The sequence below is a fragment of the Hemiscyllium ocellatum genome, chromosome 4, assembly GCF_020745735.1.
Source record: "Hemiscyllium ocellatum isolate sHemOce1 chromosome 4, sHemOce1.pat.X.cur, whole genome shotgun sequence".
Lineage (NCBI taxonomy): Eukaryota > Metazoa > Chordata > Chondrichthyes > Orectolobiformes > Hemiscylliidae > Hemiscyllium > Hemiscyllium ocellatum.
In genome coordinates, this window is record NC_083404.1 from 16,382,927 (window position 1) to 16,410,695 (window position 27,769).

At 43.5% G+C, this 27,769-nt stretch overlaps 1 protein-coding gene across 4 annotated transcripts in view; it reads left to right on the forward strand.

The window, feature by feature from the left end:
- pkia (cAMP-dependent protein kinase inhibitor alpha) overlaps positions 1 to 27,769 on the forward strand; it is a 134,580-nt gene that overhangs the window by 78,301 nt on the left and 28,510 nt on the right. For 2 of the 4 annotated variants that reach the window (XM_060824145.1, XM_060824148.1), the window contains one exon: positions 14,482 to 14,581. The gene's annotated coding sequence lies outside the window, so the exon portion shown is untranslated. Of the gene's footprint in view, positions 1 to 9,502; positions 9,617 to 14,481; positions 14,582 to 27,769 lie in introns of all 4 variants that reach the window. The other 2 variants (XM_060824146.1, XM_060824147.1) reach the window with 2 other exon arrangements.

Sequence of the window (27,769 nt, forward strand, 5' to 3'; positions counted from 1 at the left end):
TAGTTGTCATGGGGGACTTCAACTTGCCAAATATTGACTGGGAACACTATAGTATGAGTACTATAGATGGGTCAGTTTTTGTCCAGTGTGTGCAGGAGGGCTTCCTGACACAGTATGTAGACAGGCCAACAAGAGGCGAAGCCACATTAAATTTGGTACTAGGTAATGAGCTTGGCCAAGTGTTAGACTTGGAAGTAGGTAAGCACTTTGGTGATAGCGATCACAATTCTGTTATGTTTACTTTAGTGATAAAAGGGAATAGATAGTAACTGGACAAGGGTTACAGCTGGGGGAAAGGCAATTACGATGCGGTTAGGCAAGATTTAGGAAGCATAGGATGGGGAAGGAAACTGCAGGGGATGGGCACATTAGAAATGTGGAGCTTATTCAAGGAAAAGCTCCTGTGTCCTAGATAAGTATGTACCTGTCAGGCAGGGAGGAAGCTGTAGAGCGTGGGAGCCGTGGTATACAAAAGAAGTGGAATCTCTGGTCAAGAGGAAGAAGAAGGCTTATGTTTGGATGAGATGTGAAGGCTCAGTTAGGGCAGTTGAGGGTTACACGGTAGCTAGGAAAGACCTAAAGAGAGAGCTCAGAAGAGCCAGGAGGAGACAGAGAAGTTGTTAGCAGATTGGATCAGGGTAAACCCTAAGACTTTCTATATGTATTTAAGGAATAAAAGAATGACGAGAGTAAGTTTAGGGCCAAACCGACCACTTCCACGGCTACCAGGACTACACCTCATCCCAACCCTCCTCCTGTAAAAACGCTCTCTCTAACTCTCAATTCCTCCGCATCCACCACATCTGCTCCCAGGAGGATCAGTTGCACTCCAGAACATCCCAGATGGCCTCCTTCTTCAGGGACCTCAATTTTCCCTCCCATGTGGTCAACAATGCTCTCCAGCTCATCTCATCCACTTCCCGCACCTCTGCCCTTGAACCCCACCCCTCTAATCGCAACAAGGACAGAATTGCTCTGGTCCTCACCTTTTACCCTACCAATGTTTGGATGTAACACGCCATCCTCTGCCATTTTGGCAACATACAAACAGACCCCACCCTCAGAGATATATTTTCCTCCCCACCCCTATCTGCGTTCCACAGAGACCCTTCCCTCTCCGACTCCCTTGTTAGGTCTATGTCCCCCCACCAACCCACTCTCCAAGCCCTGCACCTTACCTTGCCACTGCAGGAAGTGTAAAACTTGAGCCCACACCCTTCCCACTCACCTCTGTCCAAGGTCCCAAGAGACCCTTCCACATCTAACAAAGATTTTCTTTCACTCCACTCATGTCATCTACTGTATCTGTTGCTCTTGATGTGGTCTCCTCTACACACGACGCCAACTTGTGGAACGTTTCAGAGCACTTCTCCTCTGGGACTCATGCACCAAAAAAACCTGTGGGCTGAACACCTCAACTCCCCCTTCCACTCCACCAAGGATGCAAGTCCTGGGCCGCCTCTACCGCCAGATTCTAGTCATGCAACGCCTGGAGGAAGAACATCTCTTACTCTGCCTTGAGACTGTCCAACCACATGGGATCAATGTTGATTTCACAAGTTTCCTCATCTCCCCTCTCCCTCCCTTATCCTGGATCCAACGCTCCAACTCGGCACTGCCCTCTTGAACTGTCCTACTTGTCCATCTTCCATCCCACCTCTCTGCTCCACCCACCACTCCAATCCATCACCTTCACCTTCCCACCTTCATTTACCTATCACTTTCCCAGCCACTACATCCCCCTCCAGCCCCACCCACCTACAGATGTATCTCTCAGCCCCCTTTGGGCCACCCTACAGTCCTGATGAAGAGCTTACCCTCGAAATGTTGACTCTCCTGCTCCTCGGATGCTGCCTGACTGGCTGTGCTTTTCTAGCACCACACTTTATTTTTGACTCTGATCTCTCGCATCTGTAGTCCTTTCTTTCTCCTACCCAACAGAATCTGGTCTGATATTTCTCTTACTCATCGCATTTAGGTCACTTAAGCTAATCTAGGAAAGTGAAGGTATTTATTTTATTCTCTGGACCCGCAGGGGGTTCCAGAAGTCTCCTGCAGAGGCACTGACTTGCAATCATGAATTGTGCGGAACAATCCAATGGTGTTTGAAAAAAAATGCACTGTGATAAATTTAAGTTAGCTGTTAATGTTATCTAATTACTGAAGCACAATATCTTCTGTCTGTTGTAAAATTGGCTCACAATAGATCTACAGCAACAACAATCCCTAGGCTTAGATTGGTTAGCCAATGCTGTCATCAATATTTGATTTCTTGAACAATAATAAACAATGTATTCTCATCTACAGCTGCTATAGTGGTGTGGACAAGAGAGAATGATGAGGGTGCTTTTCTGCAGTGATCTTTTTCAGAGTAAATATTGTAGAAGTGCAAGGCTGTAACTTAATAAATCTACTTTATGTCTTTGAGATTGGGATATTTATTGGTGATTCAACTGTCATTCTATGTATCTTATCCAGAACTGTTCACAATTCTCAAGAGTGCGAATATAGTTGCCATTTCATGGATGAAAAATATCTGCAATATTCTGCTTAGTGTTCAAATGAATAAACTGTGTATATCCACAATGCATTTTGTCCCAGAAAATAGAAAGCAGGCAGGGTGAATATGATGTTCTTCATTAAACTGATATTCCTTCAGTTTTATATTCCAGTGCAATCGCATGTTTGATGTAATTAAACATAGAGCATCAAAAGTACAGCACAGGAACGGGCCCTTCAGCCCACAGTGTTATGCCGAACATGACGTCAAACTAACCCTTTCTGCCTGCCCTTAGTCCATATCACCTCCACTCCTTATAAATTAATTTGCGTATCTAAAAGTCCCTTAAACACCCCAATTGTATCTGCCTCCACTACCACCCATTCCAGACTCCTACCACTCTCTGTGTATAAAAAAGTTACCCCTCATATCTTCTTTGAACTTTCCACCCTCACCTTAATTGCTTTTAATCATTGATTTTATTTATATTGAAGTTTTCAGAAAATCCAACACATTCAATACTGACTATTTTGTATAATCTATCATCAAGTTGCAAATACTTTTAAAGCAAATGGAAACATAATTTTTCCTGCTGTGATCTTAAGGGATAACTCACCAATCATATGAACAACAACATGGGCGGCACGGTGGCACAGTGGTTAGCACTGCTGCCTCACAGCGCCTGAAGACCCGGGTTCAATTCCCGACTCAGGCGACTGACTGTGTGGAGTTTGCACGTTCTCCCCGTGTCTGCGTGGGTTTCCTCCGGGTGCTCCGGTTTCCTCCCACAGTCCAAAGATGTGCGGGTCAGGTGAATTGGCCATGCTAAATTGCCCGTAGTGTTAGGTAAGGGGTAATGTAGGGGTATGGGTGGGTTTCGCTTCGGCGGGTCGGTGTGGACTTGTTGGGCCGAAGGGCCTGTTTCCACACTGTAAGTCTAATCTAAAAAAAAATGCTAATATATCTGTCTTTAGAGACTTCAACTGGTATTGTTAAGTAAAATCTTTATGACTGATGCAAACATGGTACTCGTGCCTGCCAGACACTGTGTTTGAACGCTTACATCTAGCAAAAGAACTGAGTCGATTCTTAATAGTAAAACTATTATTAATAGTTTACTTTATTATTTTACTTAATAATAGTAAAAATATTTGTTTATTCAATAAAATTAATATTGTAACAATAAATGCACTATGAAGTAACGATAAACACTACGAATCTAACTTATGTTTTAATTTAAGTTTGATGATCATTTATCACCACACGAGAACTTGGCCAGGCTCCATGTGGTGATGTCATCTGGAACTCCGCTGGTTTCAAGCGGTAATGGCAGGGTGGTTCTTAAGTGTCCATTTCTGGGAATTGCTGGGTGCATGTAGCCTTCTCCAAATAAGGTTGTGAGGTGCCCTAGTGTCTGGTACACACCTCGATGTTTCCGATTGTCCCGAGAGCGACATTCCATTGACCCATTCAAACCCAAATTCTGGTGTGTGTTGTAGGATCTGCTGCTCCGAGGTTTATTTGAAAACTGTCTGTGGGCAGCTGCAGCCTGCTTGGTTTCTTCAGCATGTGGATTGACACAAACACTTCAGTCTAGGCCGACTTTATTTCCCAGCACACTGTAGTCATAGAGCCATAGACATGTACAGCATGGAAACAGACCCTTCGGTCCAACCCATCCATGCCGACCAGATATCCCAACCCAATCTAGTCCCACCTGCCAGCACCGAGCCCATATCCCTCCAAACCCTTCCTATTCATATACCCATCCAAATGCCTCTTAAATGTTGCAATTGTACCAGCCTCCACCACATCTTCTGGCAGCTCATTCCATACATGTACCACCCTCTGTGTGAAAAAGTTGCCCGTTAGGTCTCTTTTATATCTTTCCCCTCTCACCCTAAACCTATGCCGTCTAGTTCTGCACTCCCCGACCCCAGAGAAAAGACTTTTGTCTATTTATCCTATCCATGCCCCTCAATTTTGTAAACCTCTATAAGCTCACCCCTCAGCCTCCGATGCTCCAGGGAAAACAGCCCCAGCCTGTTCAGCCTCTCCCTGTAGTTCAGATCCTCCAATCCTGGCAACATCCTTGTAAGTCTTTTCTGAACCCTTTCAAGTTTCACAACATCTTTCCAATAGGAAGGAGACTAGAATTGCATGCAATATTCCAACAGTGGACTAACCAATGTCCTGTACAGCTGCAACAAGACCTCCCAACTCCTGTACACAATACTCTAACCAATAAAGGAAAGCATACCAAATGCCTTCTTCATTATCCTATCTACCTGCGACTCCACTTTCAAGGAGCTATGAACCTGCACTCCAAGGTCTCTTTGTACACTCCCTAGGACCTTTCCATTAAGTGTATAAGTCCTGCAAAGATTTGCTTTCCCAAAATGCAGCACCTCACATTTATCTGAATGAAACTCCCATCTGCCAGTTCTCAGCCCATTGGCCCATCTGGTCCAGATCCTGTTGTAATCTGAGGTAACCTTCTTTGCTGTTCACTACACCTCCAATTTTGGTGTCATCTGCAAACTTACTAACTATACCTCTTATGCTCGCATCTAAATCATTTATGTAAATGACAAAAAGTAGAGGGACCAGCACCGATCCTTGTGGCACTCCACTGGTCACAAGCCTCCAGTCTGAAAAACAACCCTCCACCACCACCCTTTGTCTTCTACTTTTGAGCCAGTTCTGTATCTAAATGGCTAGTTCTCCCTGTATTCCATGAGCCTTGTCCATTTTATCAAATTCATCATACATTTATCATTTTGAGCAGTCTGTCTGGCCACATTGCATATTTGCATTGACTATATATGTCATGCACCAAGGTTAAACAAATCTATCTAGTGTAATGTAGGGCACATGATTGTCACTCATGCATCAATTAAAAGCATCCACTTCCATTATTCACTTCCAAATACTCCCTGCATAGCATGCCAACATCAACCCTTCAATATCACTGAACCAAAAGTTTTGAACTCCCCACTGAATAGCAACATTGGAAAATCCCCTCCCCCCGCCTTCGATGTTCAGAAAGGTGACCAGGAGGTGAAATGAGTTGCATGCCTTAAATTTGGCTCATTTCCACATTCAGTTCTGGTCAGCTGGTTTCCATAGTCTTGGGAAACTCAACTGCTAAAGGAAGGCAAGGACAATACATGGAAGAGAGGTGGTTTTCCAGCAATATTTTTAAAACAACAAAAGGTGTCGTTCATTTGGGCACTTTTGTTCCATTTGGTCCCATTTGATTTTCCCTGCTACATGTTTCATCGGGGATTCTACCAGTCTGTTTCTTGTGTTTGTACATGAGAATTACCCAAATAGTTAAAAAGAATTGTGTAAATTTACAGCATAGGCACAGGTCACAGAACCTAACATGAGTGTGCTGGTGGTTTCTCTTGAGTGAACTTAAATGACTGCTCAATTGTTACCCAGGTAACTCCTGTTGGAGAGGGCAAAGAATAAAAGCATGGTGAGTGCAGGATTGTGAGTGCATGCAACTCGAATTTAAATGGACTTTACGGTTTGTGGAATTGGCACATAAAATAACTTTCAGTTCTGATGAACAGAAATGCTTTGTAAAAGATGAGAAGCTGAAGAAATGGGAAGTTCATTAATCCTGTTTTGATGGTCTGGCTTTTGGTCGCAAATAATAGTAAAAAAAAATTAAAGAACTAACAATGACCCTGTAACCATGGTTACAGAATTATTGAGAGAAATAGAAATAAGCATGAGTCTATCTTCTTGGCAACTAGTTATTGTGCTACACTTTGCCTTTGTTTTAATACATTGTAGTTTAGTATTAAAATAAATTGAAGAGGTCAAAACTTCGACTTGGTTTAAGTGGTTCAGCCAAACCACTGTTACTGTAGTCAGGCTAGTAAAGTGAAGCACGTTAACTGAGTTCTTAGGCTGAATTGTAACCCCATTCATAATCTTATAGTTAGATGGAACAACGTTGTGTGTTTGACTGAGTATTTATTGAAGAGCTGGGTCTGTAGTTGTACAGTTGACATTTATGTTGGCAGAGCACTCGTGAATGAATTCTAAAAGTCCCTTTGCTCCTTTATTACTTGCAAACTTTTATCATCGAAGCAGTATATAGAGTAATAGAATCATAGAGACGTACAGTATGGAAACAGACCCTTCAGTCCAACCCATCCATGCCGACCAGATATCCCAATCCAATCTAGTCCCACCTGCAAGCACCCGGCCCATATCCCTCCAAACCCTTCCTATTCATATACCCATCCAAATGCCTTTTAAATGTTGCAATTGTACCAGCCTCCACCACCTCCGCTGGCAGCTCATTCCATACCCGTACCAACCTCTGTATGAAAAGGTTGCCCCTTAGGCCTCTTTTGTATCTTTCCCCTCTCACCTTAAACCTATGCCCTCTAGTTCTGGACTCCCCAACCCCAGGGAAAAGACTTTGTCTATTTACCCTATCCATTCCCCTCATGATTTAGAGATGATTTGCCCCTTACAATCACCTGATGAATGAGCGTCACTCTGAAAGCTAGTGTGCTTCCAATTAGACCTGTTGGACTATAACCTGGTGTTGTGTGATTTTTAACTTTGCATGCCCCTCATGATTTTGTAAACCTCTATGAGGCCACCCCTTAACCGCCGACGCTAGACAGGACAGCCACCCAGAAATGTTTTCACTGCTTGCAAGCCTCCTCCCATCGTACTTTGCCTAATCTTATCAACATATCCTTCTTTTAATTTCTCCCTCATTTATTTAACTAGTTTCCATTTTAATGCATCACTGCAGTTTGACTCTCCAACTTCCAAAAAAACAGTTCAAAATTTTAACCATTCTTCAGATACATAGATTTCTCCACAACTCTCCGTTGGATTTATTAATGACTATCTTGTATTTATGACATTGAGATTTAATCTAGTTCTGCACAACTGGAAACATGTCCCTTTCATCTACTATATCAACTTTTCCATTATCTTTGACAGTTCTCTCTATCATAACATCCCTCAGACTTTGCTATTCTAAATAGGAAATTCACAGTCAGTTCAGCCCTTTCTAATAAAGTAATCCCTCTAAGTCCAATAATATCTTTGTGATTTTCTTTGCATTATCACCATGTGTCTGAGAATAGTTTATAATGACTCTCAGCCACTGAATGAACAACCCATTAACTGAGGATGAAGCGTCACTGGACAATGAGCCTTGGACTTACACTTAGGAAGAGTATTCCTGAATGACCTTTTAAAAGCCTCTTTGCTCCTTTATCACTTTCAAACTTTTGTTACCTCAGCAGTATGGCCTCAATATTTTTCCCACTTAATTGCACCATTTTACAGTTATCCATATTTAATTTGTTTGTCAGCATGCCCATTCTACAATGTATTATATTTTCCAGTATTTGTCATGTTCTTCCTTTTTGCATTAACTGTTCCTTTGATTTAGTGCCATCTGCAAATTTTTAAGTCATACTTAAAATCGTTTATGTGAATTGTGAACAAAAATGGTCCCTTTCCAATCTGTTGAGCTCTGCATCGCACTGTTTCCTAGTTTGAGGTACTATCCCTAACCCCTAAACTCAGGAATCTATTGTATGTGGACAGGCATTCCAAGATCCTTTTGTTCCTCTGAGCTTCCTAATGTCTTGCCATTCATTGAGTCCAACCTTGTCTTGTTCCCTTTTCCAAAGTGCATCTTGTCACATTTATCAGGGTTAAATTCCATCTGCCACTGCTCTGCCCAGCTCACCAATTCATTGATATCCTCCCAAACCAAATAGATTCCTCCTCACTGTCAACCATCTGGCCAATCTTTGTGTCATCTGCAAACTGACCTCTCATCCTGCCCACATTCTCATTTACATCGTTGATGAATATCACAAACAATAAGGGATCCAGCATTGATCCCTGTGGTACATCACTGCAAACTAGGCTGGAGTCACACAAATAGCCTCCTACCATCCAATTTCACAAGAGGCTAGAAGGCACTAAAGATGTCACTTAGACAGGGGATGAAATGTCTGCAAGTCAACTTCCCAGCTTGGCGAACATAGGAGACAGAAATCACTAAGCCAATTTTGGATTTATTTTATCAAGTTACCTGTGAATCCCTTCTTTATCAGTTTGCTATGTGGGACCTTATCAAGACTTTGCTGCAATCAATATAAACTACATTACTGCCCTCATCCGAACACTTGATCACCTTCTGAAAACAGCAACTAGATTTGTTAGGCATGACTTCCCTTTGACAAAGCCATGCTGATTATCCTGGTAAAACTTTGCCTCACTCAGTGGAAATTAATTTTCTCTTTCACTATTTTCTCCATTAGTTTCCCTCCCACTGAGGTTAGATTCACTGATCTATAGTGTCCTGGTCTATATCTAATAGCCTTCTTGTAAAGTGGAACCGCATTAACTGAGCTCCGGCACCTTCCCTGTGGCCAGAGTTGATTTAAAAGTTTGGGTCAGAATGCCTGTATTTCCTCCCCCCCCCCCCACCCCACCACCACGACACCTGCACTCCACCCCAGCCATCATCTCATCTCCAATGCAACCCCTTTTATTAAAAAGATCTTTAGGAAAATCCAAATATATCACATTTACAACATTACCCTTTTCAACTCTTTTGCTTTGTTAAAAATGGGAAGTATTTTGAATGAAACTTCACTTTTATAAAATGTTAACATATTTTTACCTTTTAGATGGCTTTCTATTTGATCTTTGAGAAATTAATCAAATATATTTCCTATCTACATTTCCTACATTTAGCTGGATAGTTTCAATCCCCGAAACTTGTTTATCTCTGTCAAATGCTTACATTGAATTTTAATGTCTGTAATGTCATTGGTCCAAATTAATCCACAGCTGTTTAATGCATGATAACAATTTTAATGGGATCTCTCAATTTACAAATTTCTGTGGTAAGGAAATTATTCATTGTATTGAAAGTTTAAATTCAGTTTATTTTCAAATGATTTAATCCAATGTCCAACTTTAACCTCTCAAAAGGTTAGGATGCAGATACAACGTGTAATTGAGAAGGCTAATGGGATGCTATCCTTCATTGCAGAGGAGTTGAACATCAAAGTAAGGACATTCTGCTTCAGATATACAAGGCATTGGGTGAGGACACAGCTTGAATACTATGTGCCGTTTTGGTCTCCTTATTTGCATAGAAGCTAGGAGCAGAAATTGATCAGTTAGCCCTTCAAGCCGCCTTCACTATTCATTATGATCATAAGGTTGAACCTTATCTCAAGTCCCTCTTCCTGTTTTCTCTCCATATCCCTGATGCCTTGAGTAGCTAATAATTTATTAATCACTTTCTTTAATATACTCAGTCAGCCAGCCTCCTCAGGGTTTCTTTTTGGCAATGAATTCCACCCCCTGAGAGAAGGAATGCTTTCTCATCTCAGTCCTGGACAGTCCATACTGTAACCTGAGACTGTGAACCCTGGCTCTAGAACCCTACATCTAGCCTGTCCAGACCTGTTAGATTGTATACATTTCAATCAGGTCCTCTATCGTTCTTCTGTACTTTTGTACAAATCTCTTTTCAACACCTGCCATCCTCAGTATCAGCCAATAAACATCTGCTGTAATCCTTCTATGGCAAGTATATTTTCTCTGAAGTAGGATGGCGAAAACTGCACACACTACTCCAGATGTGGTTTCACCAAGGTCCTGCATAACTACAGTAAGATATCCCTACTTCTGAAATAAAACCAAATCCTGCTTCAGTGAAGACCAATATCTCATTTGCCTTCCTAATTATTTGCTGCACCTAACTCTACTTTCATTGAGTCATGTACAAGACCTCAGATCTTTGTACAACCACACTTACCAATATATCACCATTTAAATAGTACTCTACCTTTCTATTTTTCACATCAAAGTGCATAACTTCATATTTCTCCACATTATACTGTGTCTTCTTGTGTTTGATCATGCACTCACTTGTCTAGGTCACCCTGAAGTATCCTTACACCCTCCTCACATTTCACAATCCCCCACAGTTTTGTTCTGAATTCACTATGTTCAGTGTTTCTCCCTTATTTATTCTACTATTTACATCCTCAAAAACCTCCAGGAGATTTGTTGGCATGTTTTCCCTTTCATAAACCCATGCTAAGTTTGCCTAATCCCATTAATACTTTCCAAGTGTTCTATTATCATATCTCTTGTAACAGACTCTAGCATTTCCCAACAACTGATGTCAAACCAACAGGCCATCAAACCAAACAATAATACTGTGGAAGAGAAGTTCCTGGGGTGTATATGTGACCGTTTCTTAAACCAATACGTTCAGGAACCAACTAAAGAGCTGGCTATCCTAATCTAGTACAATGAGGAAAGATTTGTTGAGGACAAGCAACATAAAATTGTTCATTTAAGATGGAAAGTAAAGAAGTTGGATCCAAAGCTTGTATTCGGAATCAAAGGAAAGGGAACTACAAGGATATGAGGTGAAATTGTTATAATGGATTGGGGAATCTTACTAAAAGTGTTGGCAGTGGATAGGCAATGGTTAATAATTAATAAATGTGTGCATGAATTACAAAATTATTTATTCCTATCAAGAACAAAGTTAAACCAGTACAGTGATTCAACGATGGTTGAGAAAAGAAATTAGAAATAATATTAGATCAAAAGAAGAAACATATAAAAGTGCCAGAAAGAGCAGTAAACCTGAGGACTGGGAGCAGTTTGGAATTCAGCCAAAGTGCACAAAAAGATTTATTAAGAGGGGAAAATCAAATATGAGAGTAAACTTACAGCAAACAAAAAACTGACAGAAGAGGAAGTGCTAGATGCCTTGAAGCACTTAATCAGGTGTACCCTAGAACTCTGTGGGAAGCTAGAGAATTGATTGCTGGGCCTCTTGCTGAGATATTTGTATCATTTGATTGTCACAGGTGAGGTGCCAGAAGACTGGAGGTTGGTTAACATGGTGCCACTGTTTAAGAACGGTGGTAAGGACAAGTCAGGGAACTATAGACAAGTGAGCCTGATGTCAGTGATGGGCAAGTTGTTAGAGGGAATCCTGAGGGACAGGATGTATGTGTATTTGGAAAGGCAAAGACTGATTAGGGATAGTCAACATAGCTTTTCGCGTGGGAAATTATGTCTCACAAACTTGATTGAGTTTTTTTAAGTAGTAACAAAAAGGATTGATGAGGGCTTTAGTAAGGTGTTCAACAAGGTTCCTCATGGGAGACTAGTCAGCAAGGTTAGATCTCGTGGAATACAGGGAGAACTAGCCATGTGGATACAGAACTGCCTCAAACATAGATAGAGGATGGTGGTGAAGGGTTATTTTTCAGACTGGAGGCCTATGACCAGTGGAGTGCCACCCGATTCGGTGCTGGGTCCACTACTTTTCATCATTTATATAAAGGATTTGAATGTGAGCATAAAAGATATAGTTAGTAAGTTTTCAGAGGACACCAAAATTGTAGGTGTAGTGGACAGCGAAGGTTACCTCAGATTACAACAGGATCTTGATCAGATGGGCCAATGGGCTGAGATGTGGCCGATGGAGTTTAATTTAGATGAATGTGAGGCGCTGCATTTTGGGAAAGCAAATCTTAGCAGGACTTATACACTTAATGGTAAGATCCTAGGGATTGTTGCTGAACAAAGAGACCTTAGACTGCAGGTTCATAGCTCCTTGAAAGTAGAGTCACATGTAGATAGGATAGTGAAGAAGGCATTAGGTATGCTTTCCTTTATTGGTCAGAATATTGAGTCCAGGTGTTGGGAGGTCATGTTGCGGCTATACAGGACATTGGTTAGGCTACTTTTGGAATATTGCATTCAATTCTGGTCTCCTTCCTATCCGAAGACTGTTCTGAAACTTGAAAGGGTTGGTTGGATGATTTGAGCTGCAGGGAGAGGTTGAATAGGCTAGGGCTGTTTTCCCTGGAGCATCAGAGGCTGATAGGTGACCTTATAGAAGTTTATAAAATCATGAGGGACATGGATAGGATAAATAGATAAAGCCTTTTCCCTGGGATGGGGGAGTCCAGAACTAGAGGGCATAGGTTTAGGGTGAGAGTGGAAAGATATAAAAGAGACCTAAGGGGCAACTTTTTCACACAGAGGGTGGTACGTGTATGAAATGAGCTGCCAGAGGAAGTGGTGGAGGCTGGTACAACTGCAACATTTAAAAGGCATCTGGATGGATAAATGAATAGGAAGGGTTTGAAGGGACATGGGCTGGATGCTGGCAGGTGGGACTAGATTGGGTTGGGATATCTGGTCGGCATGGACGGGTTGGACTGAAGGGTCTGTTTCGGTGGTGTACATCTCTATGACTATAGAGCTTCTATAAATACGTGAGGAGAAAACAAAAATGTAGGTCTCTTAGTGTAAGAAATGGGAGTAATTATAGTGGGGAACAAAGAAGGCAGAGGAATTGTACGCATCTTTTGGTTCTGTCTTCACAAAAGAAAACACAAATAAATCCCTAGAAATGTTAGGGAATTAAGCGTCTAGTGAGAGGGGAGAAATGAAGAAAATCAGGTCGTAAAAAAGTATGTTAGAGAAACTAACTGGGTTAAAGGCTGACAATTTCAGAGATCCCAATATTTGCATCCCAGAGTAGTAGAGCATGTGGCCCTGGAAATATGGGATCAACTCTAAAATCCTACAGACTCAGAAGCAGATCTTACAGATTGGAAGGTGGCAAATATAATGCCACTATGAAGATAAGGAAGGAGAAAATAAGGAGAACAGTATAGACCTATTGGTTTGACATCAGTTGTTGGGAAATGCTAGAGTCTGTTAAGAGATGTGATAATAGAATGTTTGGAAAGTATTAATGTGATTAGGCAAACTTTGCATGGGTTTATGAAAGGGAAAACATGCCAACAAATCTCCTGGAGGTTTTTGAGGATGTAAATAGAATAACTAAGGGAGAAACATTGAACATAGTGAATTCAGAACAAAACTCTGGGGGATTGTGAAATGTGAGGAGGGTATTAGGAGACTTCAGGGTGATCTAGACAAGTTGAGTGTGTGGTCAAACATGAGAAGATGCAGTATAATGTGGAGAAATGTGAAGTTATGCACTTTGATGTGAAAAATAGAAAGGTAGCGTACTATTTAAATGGTGATATATTGGTAAGTGTGGTTGTACAAAGAGATCTGATGTCTTGTACATGACTATTAGGATGTAAATGTGTTTGATGCAGTTTGTAGAGTCATAGAATCATACAGCACAGAAACACACACTATGGTCCAACTAAAAAAAAACTGAAAGAACTGCAGATGCTGTAAATCAGAGACAAAGTAGAAATTGCTGGAAAAGCTCAGCAGGTTTGGTAGCATCTGTGGAGAGAAATCAGAGTTAATGTTTCAGATTGAGTGATTCTTCCTCAAAGGAAGACTGTTCTGAGGAAGGGTCCCTCAACCTGAATCGTTAACTCTGATTTCTCTCCACAGATGCTGCCAGACCTGCTGAGCTTTCCCAGCAGTTTCTGATTTTGTTCCTTTGGTACAACTCTTCCGAGATTGATACCTGAAGTCCGTGGGTTGTCTTATGAAGATAAGTTGGATAGTCTGGCCTTTTTCCCCTGACTTGATATACTTGATTGAAATATATAAGATTCTGAATGATCTTGATCAGGTTAACACCGAAAGCATGTTTCCTCTTGTGGGTGAACTAGGGGACACCGTTATAAGATTAGGAATCACCCTCTTAGGACAGAAATTAGGAGAAAATCTTCTATCAAAGACTTTGGAACTTTCTGCTTAAGAAGGCATAGAGATGAAGTAATTGAATATTTCCACAACAGAGGCAGATGGACTCTGGATAGGCAGGGAAATTAAGGGTAATCGGGGGAGGTGGAAATGTGGCAATCAAAACACAAACCGATCAACCATTACCTTATTGAATGGTGGAGCAGGCCTGATTGAATGGTCTACATCTGCTGCTATTTTGTATGATCTTCGCTAGGGCTGAATTGAATGTTTTTTTTCAATAGGTTTCGCATTTCTGGATTTCACAGGACAGTATTTCACACCTTTTACATCCAGTTTGTAATAGCTTAAGTGGAGCAGGAGTACTGGCAGGGACTGGTTGGGGTAAGTGGCCTGTTTCTAAGTTGGATATCCTGTGTGGTCTTACGTATTTAAAACACACCTCACTGCACTGGTTGTTCTGCAGTAATACTGTTCATTTGTTTGAACATTCTACACGGCTAAGTTTAATGTGCCTCACAATATCTTGAACAAATGTTTTGACAGTAATAAATCACACAGACATTTACACCAGACTGTATTTATCAATTTTCTTTTTGCATGTAAACATGAAAAAAATCAGTCTAACTACACATTCACTGTAAACTGTGAATTCAATCCACCTGTAAATCAACAGTTAATACTAATGTATCACTTCCACAAGGATCAGTGCTGGGTCCTCTACTTTTTGTCATTTATGTAAATGATTTGGATGTGAGCATAAGAGGTACAGTTAGTAAGTTCGCAGATGACACCAAAATTGTAGGTGTAGTGGACAGCGAAGGGAGTTACCTCAGATTACAACAGGATCTGGACCAGATGGGCCAATGGGCTGAGAAGTGGCAGATGGAGTTTAATTCAGATAAATGCGAGATACTGCATTTTGGGAAAGCAAATCTTAGCAGGACTTGTACACTTTATGGTAAGGTCCTAGGCAGTGTTGCTGAACAAAGAGACCTTGGAGTGCAGGTTCATAACTCCTTGAAAGTGGAGTCACAGGTAGACAGGATAGTGAAGAAGGCATTAGGTATGCTTTCTTTTGTTGGTCAGCATATTGAGTACAGGAATTGGGAGGTCATGTTGCGGCTGTACAGGGCATTGGTTAGGCCGCTGTTGGAATATTGCGTGCAACTCTGGTCTCCTTCCTATTGGAAAGATGTTATGAAACTTGAAAGGGTTCAGAAAAGATTTACAAGGATGTTGCCAGGGTTGGTGGATTTGTGCTATAGGGAAAGGCTGAACAGGTTGGGGCTGTTTTCCCTGGAGCGTCGGAGGCTGAAGGGTGAGCTTACAGGGGTTTACAAAAATATGAGGAGCATGGATAGGATAAATAGGCAAAGTCTTTTCCCTGGGGTCAGGGAGTCCAGAACTAGAGGGCATAGGTCTAGGGTGAGAGAGGAAAGATATAAAAGAGACCTAAGGGGCAACTGTTTCACACAGAGGGTAGTACGGGTATGGAATGAGCTGCCAGAGGATATGGTGAAGGCTGGTACAATTGCAACATTTAAGAGGCATTTGGATGGGTATATGAATAGGTAGGGTTTGGAGGGATATGGGCTAGGTGCTGGCAGTTGGGATTAAATTGGGTTGGGATATCTGGTCGGCATGGACATGTTGGACCGAAGGGTCTGTTTCCATGTTGTACATATCTATGACTTCCTGCAAATGATTTAGCATGTACCTCTTTGCTGGAAGATAATACACATAAACATAGAACGTTATAGTGCAGTACAGACCCTTCAGCCCTTGATGTTGCTCCGACTTGTGGGACTAATCTGAAGCCCATCTAACCTACAATATTCCATTTTCATCCATATGTTTATCCAATGACTATTTAAATGCCCTTAACATTGATGAGTCGACTACTGTTGCAGACTGTGCATTCCACGCTTCTACTACTCTGAGTGAAGAGCCAACCTCTGGATTCGCAATTTAAAGCTATGCCTCCTTGTGCTAGCCATCACCATCTGAGGAAACAGGCTCTCACTGTTGCTTTTTGGAGCTCTGAATGGCACTGACAATCTTCTCAATTAAGAAAATTCGACCTGACAATAGCCCTTTGATTGGCAGAGCTGCAGTGTTAACGTACAAAAGAAGTGTGAAAAAATAATTGGCTTTGTTTTCCAAATAATCCATGAATTTTGCCAGATGCACCCAGGCCAGGATGAAGTGATCATTATTGTCTTAATCTGTTCCTGTTCCTGAAAATTCTAGCATGTTTTAGCAAATGCTGCAACTGGTCTTTAAATGCCATTCCATTTACGTGAAGTTATCTATCTTCTGAAGTAAACTGCAGCAAAGGTCTTTTCTATATCAAAAGAATCATCTGATGATGCCATTATTTTAGACATCTGCTGGCATACAGGCAGAGACAGCTGCAGCGGATTTGATGGTAGGTGATGAAATCTTCATTAACCAAAATAGAACAAGAATTTGGCATTTGGGAACAACTTGCCTGAATACAAAAATATTTACAGTTGCCTAAGGCAACCTGTAGAATTTCTGAAATGGATCTAGCGAAAACCAGCCATGTTTGAAATCCTCTAATTTGCTGGTTATGATTTTTAATAGATAGCTGTACTAATGATATCCTATTGCTTTTAATATATATAATTGGTAAGTTTATGGTAAATCCTTTCCCTGAATATTTGAAAATTTATTGAAATTCAAATATTATTTCAGACCGCAGGTGCATAGAAAATACTTAATGTACAGAGATGTGGTTTCTCTCCTCTCTTTGGCAGGTCTGTGGCAATTCTATTAGCTGCTGCTGACTTGCGATCTGTTGCCATTCCTGAGCCCTCATTGAAAAACAGTGTAGATTTCAGATCAGAAATCAGCTCCTAGTGCCATTTGGGAAATATAATGCTGGAATTGCTTTTGAAAAAGAAAACACCCTTGAGGTAGTAACAATTGACTAAGCCTGAAAGTTTCAAATACATCATTGGCTGTGCCTTTGGAACATGCTGCAGGCTGTTGGAAAGCAGGTAAGAGAAGCAATCAGTGCCATTTCTACCACCTCAAGAGCTACCAAACCCTGCGGAAAGATGTAATGACTTCTGTGGATGGTCAAGTAAAGATCCGATAGCTCAGTTGGCTGGATGGCTGATTTGCAGTTCTTGCCGTTGCAGGGGAAGGTGCCCGGAGTGGAGGTTAGGTTGGTGGGGGGGTGTAGACCTGACAAGGGAGTCACGGAGGGAGTGGTCTTTTCGGAACGCTGATAGGGGAGGGGAGGGAAATATATCCCTGGTGGTGGGGTCCGTTTGGAGGTGGTGGAAATGACGACAGATGATACGATGTATATGGAGGTTGGTGGGGTGGTAGGTGAGGACCAGTGGGATTCTGTCCTGGTGGCTATTGGAGGGGCGGGGCTCAAGGGCGGAGGAGCGGGAAGTGGAGGAGATGCGGTGGAGGGCATCGTCGATCACGTCTGGGGGGAATTGCGGTCTTTGAAGAAGGAGGCCATCTGAGTTGTTCGGTATTGGAACTGGTCCTCCTGGGAGCAGATGCGGCGGAGACGAAGGAATTGGGAATATGGGATGGCGTTTTTACAGGGTGGGAGGAGGTGTAGTCTAGGTAGCTGTGGGAGTCAGTCGGTTTATAGTAAATGTCTGTGTTGTTTCGGTCGTCTGAGATAGAAATGGAGAGGCCTAGGAAGGGGAGGGAGGAGTCTGAGATGGTCCAGGTGAATTTGAGTTCGGGATGGAAGGTGTTGGTAAAGTGGATGAACTATTCAACCTCCTAGTGGGAGCACGAGGCAGCGCCGATACAGTCATCGATGTAGCGGAGGAAAAGGTGAGGGGTGGTGCCAGTGTAGCTGCGGAAGATGTACTGTTCCACATATCCTACGAAGAGGCAGGCATAGCTGGAGCCCATGTGGGTGCCCATGGCTACTCTTTTGGTTTGGAGGAAGTTCTTAGTCCAAGAACTTCCCACCTATGTTTGGGACACCACCTACGCCCTCTACCTCCTCCATGATTTTTGCTTCCCCGGTCCCCAACGCCTTATCTTCACCATGGACATCCAGTCCCTGTACACCTCCATCCCCCATCACGAAGGACTCAAAGCCCTTCGCTTCTTTCTTTCCCGCCGTACCAACCAGTACCCTTCCACTGACACCCTCCTTCGACTGATTGAACTGGTCCTCACCCTGAACAACTTCTCTTTCCAATCCTCCCACTTTCTCGAAACCAAAGGAGTAGCCATGGGCGCCCGCATGGGCCCCAGCTATGCCTGTCTCTTCGTAGGATATGTGGAACAGTCCATCTTCCGCAGCTACACTGGCACCACTCATCACCCTTTCCTCCGCTACATCGATGACTGTATTGGCGCTGCCTCATGCTCCCACGAGGAGGTTGAACAGTTTATCCACTTTACCAACACCTTCCACCCTGACCTCAAATTTACCTGGACCGTCTCAGACTCCTCCCTCCCCTTCCTAGACCTTTCCATTTCTATCTCGGACGACCGAATCAACATGGACATTTACTATAAACCGACTGACTCCCACAGCTACCTAGACTACACCTCATCCCACCCTGCCCCCATTTTCCCAATTCCTTCGTCTCCGCCACATCTGCTCCCAGGAGGACCAGTTCCAATACTGAACAACCCAGATGGCCTCCTTCTTCAAAGACCGCAATTTCCCCCCAGACGTGATCGACGATGCTCTCCAGCGCATCTCCTCCACTTCCCGCTCCTCCGCCCTTGAGCCCCGCCCCTCCAATCGCCACCAGGACAGAACCCCATTGGTCCTCACCTACCACCCCACCAACCTCCATATACATCATATCATCTGTCGTCATTTCTGCCACCTCTAAACGGACCCCACCACCAGAGATATATTTCCCTCCCCTCCCCTATCAGTGTTCCGAAAAGACCACTCCCTCCGTGACTCCCTTGTCAGGTCCACACCCCCCACCAACCCAACCTCCACTCCCGGCACCTTCCCCTGCAACCGCAAGAAATGCAAAACTTGCACCCACACCTCCCCCCCTTACGTCCCTCCAAGGCCCCAAGGGATCCTTCCATATCCACCACAAATTCACCTGTACCTCCAAACACATCATTTACTGCATCCACTGCACCCAATGTGGCCTCCTCTATATTGGGGAGACAGGCCGCCTTATTGCGGAACATTTCAGAGAACACCTCTGGGACACCCGGACCAACCAACCCAACCACCCCGTGGCTCAACACTTCCACTCCCCCTCCACTCCACCAAGCACATGCAGGTCCTTGGACTCCTCCATAGACCATAGCAACACGACGGTTGGAGGAAGAGCGCCTCATCTTCCACCTAGGATCCTTCCAACCACAAGGGATGAACCTAGATTTCTCCAGTTTCCTCATTTCCCCATCCCCCACGTTGTCTCAGTCCCAACCCTCCAACTCAGCACCACCTTCCTAACCTACAATCTTCTTCCTGACCTCTCCGTCCCCACCCCCAGTCCGGCCTATCGCCCTCACCTCAACCTCCTTCCACCTATCGCATTTCCAACAACCCTCCCCAAGTCCTTCCTCCCTACCTTTTATCTTAGCCTGCTTGGCACACTCTCCTCATTCCTGAAGAAGGGCTCATGCCCGAAACATCGATTCTCCTGCTCCTTGGATGCTGCCTGACCTGCTGCGCTTTTCTAGCACCACATTTTCAGCTCTGATCTCCAGCATCTGCAGTCCTCACTTTCTCCTGGATGGCTGATTTGTAATGCAAAGTGATGCCGGCACAATGACTTAATTCCTGCACAGTGATGGACTCCCCTTCTCAACCTCTCCCCACACCTGAGCTGTGAGGACCCTCAGCTTTAATCACCACCAGTCATCTCTCTCTAATTAGTGCATACCTATGATCTGATAGGTCTATAGTGACTTTTACAAGTTAAATCAAAACTGTCTCACCCTGTGCGTCATTTATTAATCATGCAGTTTAACTTCTCCATACAGTCATACAGCATGGAAACAGTCCATTCAGTCCAACTAATCCAGAACATAGTCCCAAATTAAGCTAGTCTCACCTGCCTGCTCCTGGCGAATATCCCTCTGAATCTTTCCTATTAATGTACTTATCCAAATGTCTTTTAAACATTGCAATTGTGTCCACATCCACCACTTCCTCAGGAAGATCATTCCACACATGAACTACCCTCTGTGTAAAGAAATTTGCCCCTTCTGTCTTTTTTAAATGTCTCTCCTCTCACCTTAAACATATAACCCCTAGTCTTGAAATCTCCCATCCCAGGGAACAGACAGCTACCAATAACTCTATCTATACCTCTCATTATTTTATAAATCTCTATAAGGTCGTCTCTCCACCTCCTATGCTCCAGAGAAAGAAGTCCCAGCCTATCCAGCCTTTCTTTATAACTCCAACTTCCATAACCGGCAACATCCCAGTAAATCTCTTCTGAGCCCACTGTAGTTTGATAATATCCTTCCTAAAAGTGGGCGATCAGAACTGGACACAACATTCCAAAAGAAGCCTCATTAATGACCTGTACAATGTCAACTTGACTTCCCAACTCCTATACTCAAAGGGCTGAGCAACGAAAGTAAGCGTGCTAAACACCTTTTTAACCACCATGGCTACATGTGAAGCAAACTTCAAGGAATTATATATCTGCACCCTTAGGTCCCTCTGTTCTACAACACTACCCAGGGCCCTACCATTAATTGTGTAAGCCTAACCCTTGCTTGTTGTATTAAAATGCAACGCCCTGCATTTATCCAGATTGAACTGCATATGCCATTCTTCAGCCCATTGACTCATTTGATCAAGTTCCATTTGTAATCCAAGAAAACCATCTTCACTGTGACCAATGTTGGTGTCATCCCCAAACTTACTAACCATCCCTTCTATATTCTCATCCAAACCATTTTTATCGTACCACTTAGCACCTTTCTTCAAAAGGCAACCTTGCCAAGCACTTACTTGCTCCAAACTACTCTCTCACCTCACAGCAATGGATTCTCTCCTCTCCATGAAATAAATTAGAAATTCTGCTTTTTTTTTCCCCTGTAAGCTATACCACCCCGGATCAAATAACCTGCTCATGCATCGATTGCTATTTGAAAAACATTGTGTCACATTTGCCTATGTAACAACAGTGATTGGATTATCATATTTATCACATATTATTGTATGTGAAGCTGTTTGAAACATTTAATGAAGACCCAATAAGCCTTTGTGAAAATACAGGTAGTTCTTTCTACCAGTTTTACCACCAAGATCAGTTTAAAGAATGACTATAGGGACTAAATGGCACAATTAACCCAAAAACATTGATTGCAATGCAAACAAGATGCAAATGTTAGACTGCTTCCTCAACAGCATGATTGAAGCTGGGCATGTGTTTGAATAGCAACATGTCTTAGCAGTGAGATTTTTTATTTATTTATGTGATGCATGTATCACTGTGTAATACCTTCACAGAGGCCGGTAACCCATTACCAAATCACTCTTTATTTACAGGTGGAGAGTCCTCTCGGCGCTGATCCACTGAACTCAGATATAAACAGAAGTGTCAGACATCCTGTTCAATCTATCAGCCAGGGCTTCCTGATTGGACCAAATTAACAGCCCCAATCAGGGAACTCATATTCTAAGAGGTCCATCTGGCTGATCTCATTATAGTCACTACAGCTGACTATGCCAACATTTCTTGCCTGTCCCTAATTACCCTTGAGGTAATGGTGAGCTGCCATTTTGAACTGCTTCAGTCATTGAGTTGTAGGTAAAATGCTGTTTTAGAAGGGGGTTCCTTGAATTTGTCCCCCAGTGACAGTGAAGGAACAGTAATATAGCTTTGAGACAGGATGAAATGTGAGTTGAAGAGGATCTTACAGGTCATGGTGGTGTCCCCATGTATCTGCTGCCTTCACCTTTCCAGATGGAAGTGGTCGTGGTTATAAATATTTGGAAGATGCTTGTCAAAGGAGCCTAGATTCGTTCCTGTAAAGCACCTCATGGATGGTACACACTGCTGTGACTTGGTGGTGCAAGGACTGAGTGCTGAAGTGATGGATGGGCTGCCAATCAAGTGAGCTGCTTTGTCCTGAAGGTTATGGTGCTCCATCATGTTCTTGGATCTGCACTCATCAGCCAGGTGTATTCCATTACACTCCTGATTTGTACCTTTAAGATAATGGACAGGCTTTGAAGAGACAAGAAGTGAGTTACCTCTGATCAATGATGTTGAAAGTGGGATTTTCAATGGCATGCCATTGACTATTGAACAGGGAAGGTTAGGTTGCCTCTAATTTTTAATAGTTATTGGCTGATACTTCTATGACATGAACAGGACTTGCCACTGAGCACCCCAAGTCTAGATATCATCCAGGTCTTTTTATCATATGGACTCAGACTGCATCAGTGACTGAATAGTGCCCATTGCACAATTACCAGCGAATAACTCACTTCTGACTTTCTGATAGAGGGAAGGGTCATTGATAAAACAGCTGAAGATATTTGGTCACTGGACACTGTCCTGAGGAACTTCTGAAGAGATGTCTTGGAATGGAGATGATTGACCTCAAACAATCACAACCATCTTGTTTTGTGCCAGGCATGACTCCAGGCAGCAGGGAGTTTGACCCCAACCCCCATTGGCTCCAGGTTTGCTCATTCTCCTCGATGCAACATCCAATCAAATGTTGCCTTCTTTTTAAGAGCTGTCAGTGTCACCTCATGAGTAGCTGGTGCGGGTTCAACCTAATGCGTACCTGCTAATTAGTACCTGCCTATCACTTTTCAAATGGTGGAAGTAACTAGGACAAAGGTTTTGACCTACAAAAAGAGCGGTCATGATATGACCAGTTCCTCATTGTGCGAGGGATTTTGGTGCAGCATAGGAGGAGTGAGGCTTCTATCCACATGGAGACAGGAGCCCCTCAAGGAAAGTTTTGAATAAACGATGGTATGATGGTCAATGCTTGCAGTATAGATCTGAGGGCCTGATGACAGTGCCACAGTATCGGTTATTTCATCTGAATAGTCAAGGTCCGTGAACACATTTTTAAATGCACCATTGGTCACCTACCAACAACACTAATCAGTACTCATTCCTCACATTCATAGTAAAAAATGAGGTCTGCAGATGCTGGAGATCACAGCTGCAAATGTGTTGCTGGTCAAAGCACAGCAGGCCAGGCAGCATCTCAGGAATAGAGAATTCAACGTTTCGAGCATAAGCCCTTCATCAGGAATAAGAGAGAGAGAGCCAAGCAGGCTAAGATAAAAGGTAGGGCCTTGTAGAGGGAGGAAGAGAGCTTCTTCAAGGAAGGCATCCTTGTAAGAGGATTCGCAGTAGGTTAAAATCTTCGAGTAAAAAATGAGGTCTGCAGATGCTGGAGATCACAGCTGCAAATGTGTTGCTGGTCAAAGCACAGCAGGCCAGGCAGCATCTCAGGAATAGAGAATTCGACGTTTCGAGCATAAGCCCTTCATCAGGAATAAGAGAGAGAGAGCCAAGCAGGCTAAGATAAAAGGTAGGGCCTTGTAGAGGGGGGAAGAGAGCTTCTTCAAGGAAGGCATCCTACTGCGAATCCTCTTACAAGGATGCCTTCCTTGAAGAAGCTCTCTTCCCCCCTCTACAAGGCCCTACCTTTTATCTTAGCCTGCTTGGCTCTCTCTCTCTTATTCCTGATGAAGGGCTTATGCTCGAAACGTCGAATTCTCTATTCCTGAGATGCTGCCTGGCCTGCTGTGCTTTGACCAGCAACACATTTGCAGCTGTGATCTCCAGCATCTGCAGACCTCATTTTTTACTCGAAGATTTTAACCTACTGCGAATCCTCTTACAAGGATGCCTTCCTTGAAGAAGCTCTCTTCCTCCCTCTACAAGGCCCTACCTCACATTCATAGCCTGATTTGGTATTTACATATTTAGAACTGATACAAGTCTCACACCCATGATCCACAGCTTGCGTCAAGTGTTAGCCATTCAACCTGTGACTGAAATGGCCGTTTCCTTCTCCTTTCCATATTGCCTGTTATACATCCTGTTCTTTCCCAGCTGCTTGCTGTATTCTGAGTGGGTTAGAAACAATGACTGGAAACCAGAGCCTGGATTAGAGAGGTGCTGGAAAAGCACAGCAGTTCAGGCAGCATCCGAGGAGCAGGGAAATCGACGTTTCGGGCAAAAGCTCTCCATCAGCAGTACAGGCAGAGTGCCTGAAGGGTGGAGAGATAAATGAGAGGAGCTTTCGAGTCTGTTTCAGGACATGGTTGAAGAGCTTCAGGGCAGAGGAAATGACCTGGGAGTTGCAGTGGGAGAGGGACTCCCTGAGATTCTTGTAGAGAGAGGAGGAAAACTTCTTCAAGGAAGGCTCCTTGCAAGAGGATTCACAGTAGGGTTCAAATCAACTAGATAAAAACAATGACTGCAGATGCTGGAAATCTCTCCACCCTTCAGGCACTCTGCCTCTATTCCTGATGAAGGGCTTTTGCCCGAAACGTCGATTTTCCTGCTCCTCGGATGCTGCCTGAACTGCTGTGCTTTTCCAGCACCACTCTAATCCTGTATTCTAAGTGAAAAGTACCTCAAGATGGGGAGGTTCCACAGTGTACAGCTGATCATGATGAATCGGGACCAATGCTCTGGAAAGTACTGTAGGATGATATTAAGATAGGTGGAGGGGCAGATAGTACTGAGGAGGTGGGGTTGCTGCAGAAAGATTTAGACAGGTTAGCAGAGAGGACAAAGAAGTGGTGGCTGAAATACAACGTGGGCAAGTGTGAGGTCATGCACTTTGGGAGGAAGAATAAAGGAGCAGATTATTTTCTATAATTTAGAAGTTTGAAATGCAAAGGGACTTGGGAGTCCTAGTTTCTCTGAAGGTAAAGTTGCAGGTTGAGTCGGTAGTTAGGAAAGCAAATACAATGTTGGCATTCATCTGGAGAGGATTTCCTGAAGAAGGGCTCATGCCCAAAACGTCGATTCTCCTACTCCTTGGATGCTGCCTGACCTTCTGCGCTTTTCCAGCAACACATTTTCAGCATTCATCTGGAGAGGGCTGGAATTTAAAAGCAGGTATGTCCTTCTGGGGCTTTGTAAGGCTCTGGTCAGACCACATTTAGAGTATTGTGAGCAGTTTTTGGCCCCTAACCTCAGGAAAAAGGTATTGGCCTTGGAGCAAGTGCAGATGAGGTTCCCAAGAATGATCCCAGCATTGAAAGTCTTAACATATGAAGAACGTTTGGGGCCTCTGGGAGTATACTCGACGGAGGTTAGAAGGATAAGAGGTGATGGAACTGCAACATACAGAATGTTGAATGGCCTGGACAGGGTGGATGTTGGGAAGATGTTTCTAATGATAGGAGAGACTGGGACCCGAGGGCACAGTGTTAGAGTAAAGAGAAGACTTTTAGAATGGAGATAAGGAGAAATTTCTTTAGTCAGAGGATAGTGAATCTGTGGAACTCATTGCCACAGAAAGCTGTGGAGGCCAGCTCAATGCGTATATTTAAAACAGATGGCTAAGTTCTTGGTTGCCAAGAGGATCAAAGGTTATGGCAAGAAAGCTGGAAAATGGGGTTGAAAAACCTATCGGCCATGATCGAATGGTGGTGCAAACTCTATGGGCTGAATGGCCTAAATTCTGCTCCAACGTCTTATGGACTTATGATTCCTCTGGACTGGTCCAGTCAGTGTTTGTTAAGAACCCCGATAGTCTACTCAGTGACATTCCACGTGGTAATGTGGCTCAGATTTATGTGCGAGTCAGACAGCCAGTGGTAACCCTTGATGTCCAATCGCCATTTTAATGGTGATTCAAGTACTGGATGTACAATGAACTGGCACAAGATATAGCTGCCACACCTGCTACTGCAGTGTGCCACATAGTGCGCATCATACAGTTGGCCACCAGGTTAAACGTGAGGAACAGGAACCCTTTACATATGTGGCACATCTCTGTATTAAATCGCACTGGCCACAAAGCAGTATATGTGGAATCAATGCTATCTTGTACCACGGAGAAACCCACTATTAGCAAAACCAACTGCTTGCTCTGCCAGTTTCTATTTGAAAAAGAGAGGATCTTATCTATGACCCTCTTTCGGTTTTAATCTTTGTATTCTTTGTGATATGACCTGATTGGTTGAAATTTGTAACCATTGCCAGCAGAACCAAGAAAATATAGTAAGGTGCTGAGAAGGAAAGATGATTGAAATCATCTGTATGTGTTCATTTTTAAAACAATCTGCTTTAACCTAGCCATTACAGTTTCACTTGTATAAAAGCAAAATACTGCAGATAATATAAATCTGAAACAATCACAGATAATGCTGGAGAAACTCAGCAGATTTGGCAGCAAGTATGGAGAGAGAATGAAAGTTAACATTGCAACACCAGTATGACTCTTCAGAACTGAAGTCAGACTGGACTCGAACCTTAACTCTGTTTCTCTCATCACAATACTGCCAGATCTGCTGAGTTTATCCAATATGCTGTGCGTTTTTTGCAGTTGCATTTCTGGGTAACTTCCAGATGTAAACGTTGGAATCATGACAAAAATACAAATCCAGTCTACTCATCTAACTAAATAATCCACTACTGTAACAGCCTTACCATTTCCCACATTAAAGTCAATCCTTGGCTTAAAGACTGACTAAATTTTTACACATCACAGTTAGATTTTTAATCAAATCAAATCAAATTCAGAAAGCATTTCAAATCCTGAGCAGCAAACCTATGCAGAAGAGCCTGGGCATTTTATCAAAAAGCTGAAAATGTGTTGCTGGTTAAAGCACAGCAGGTCAGGCAGCATCCAAGGAATAGGAAATTCGACGTTTCGGGCATAAGCCCTTCATCAGGAATGAGGAGAGTGTGCCAAGCAGGCTAAGATAAAAGGTAGGGAGGAGGGACTTGGGGGAGGGGCGATGGAGATGTGATAGGTGGAAGGAGGTCAAGGTGAGGGTGATAGGCCGGAGTGGGGTGAGGATGGAGAGGTCAGGAAGAAGATTGCAGGTTAGGAGGGCGGTGCTGAGTTGAGGGAACTGACTGAGACAAGGTGGGGGGAGGGGAAATGAGGAAACTGGAGAAATCTGAGTTCATTCCTTGTGGTTGGAGGGTTCCCAGGCGGAAGATGAGGCGCTCCTCCTCCAGCCGTCGTGTTATGTTCTGCCGGTGGAGGAGTCCAAGGACCTGCATGTCCTCGGTGGAGTGGGAGGGAGAGTTAAAGTGTTGAGCCACGGGGTGGTTGGGTTGGTTGGTCCAGGCGTCCCAGAGGTGTTCTCTGAAGCGTTCCGCAAGTAAGCGGCCCGTCTCCCCAATATAGAGGAGGCCACATCGGGTGCAGTGGATGCAATAGATGATGTGTGTGGAGGTACAGGTGAACTTGTGGCGGATATGGAATGAACCCTTGGGGCCTTGGAGGGAAGTGAGGGAGGAGGTGTGGGCGCAAGTTTTACATTTCCTGCGATTGCAGGGGAAGGTGCCGGGAGTGGAGGTTGGGTTGGTGGGGGGTGTGGACCTGACGAGGGAGTCACGAAGGGAGTGGTCTTTGCGGAACGCTGATAGGGGAGGGGAGGGAAAT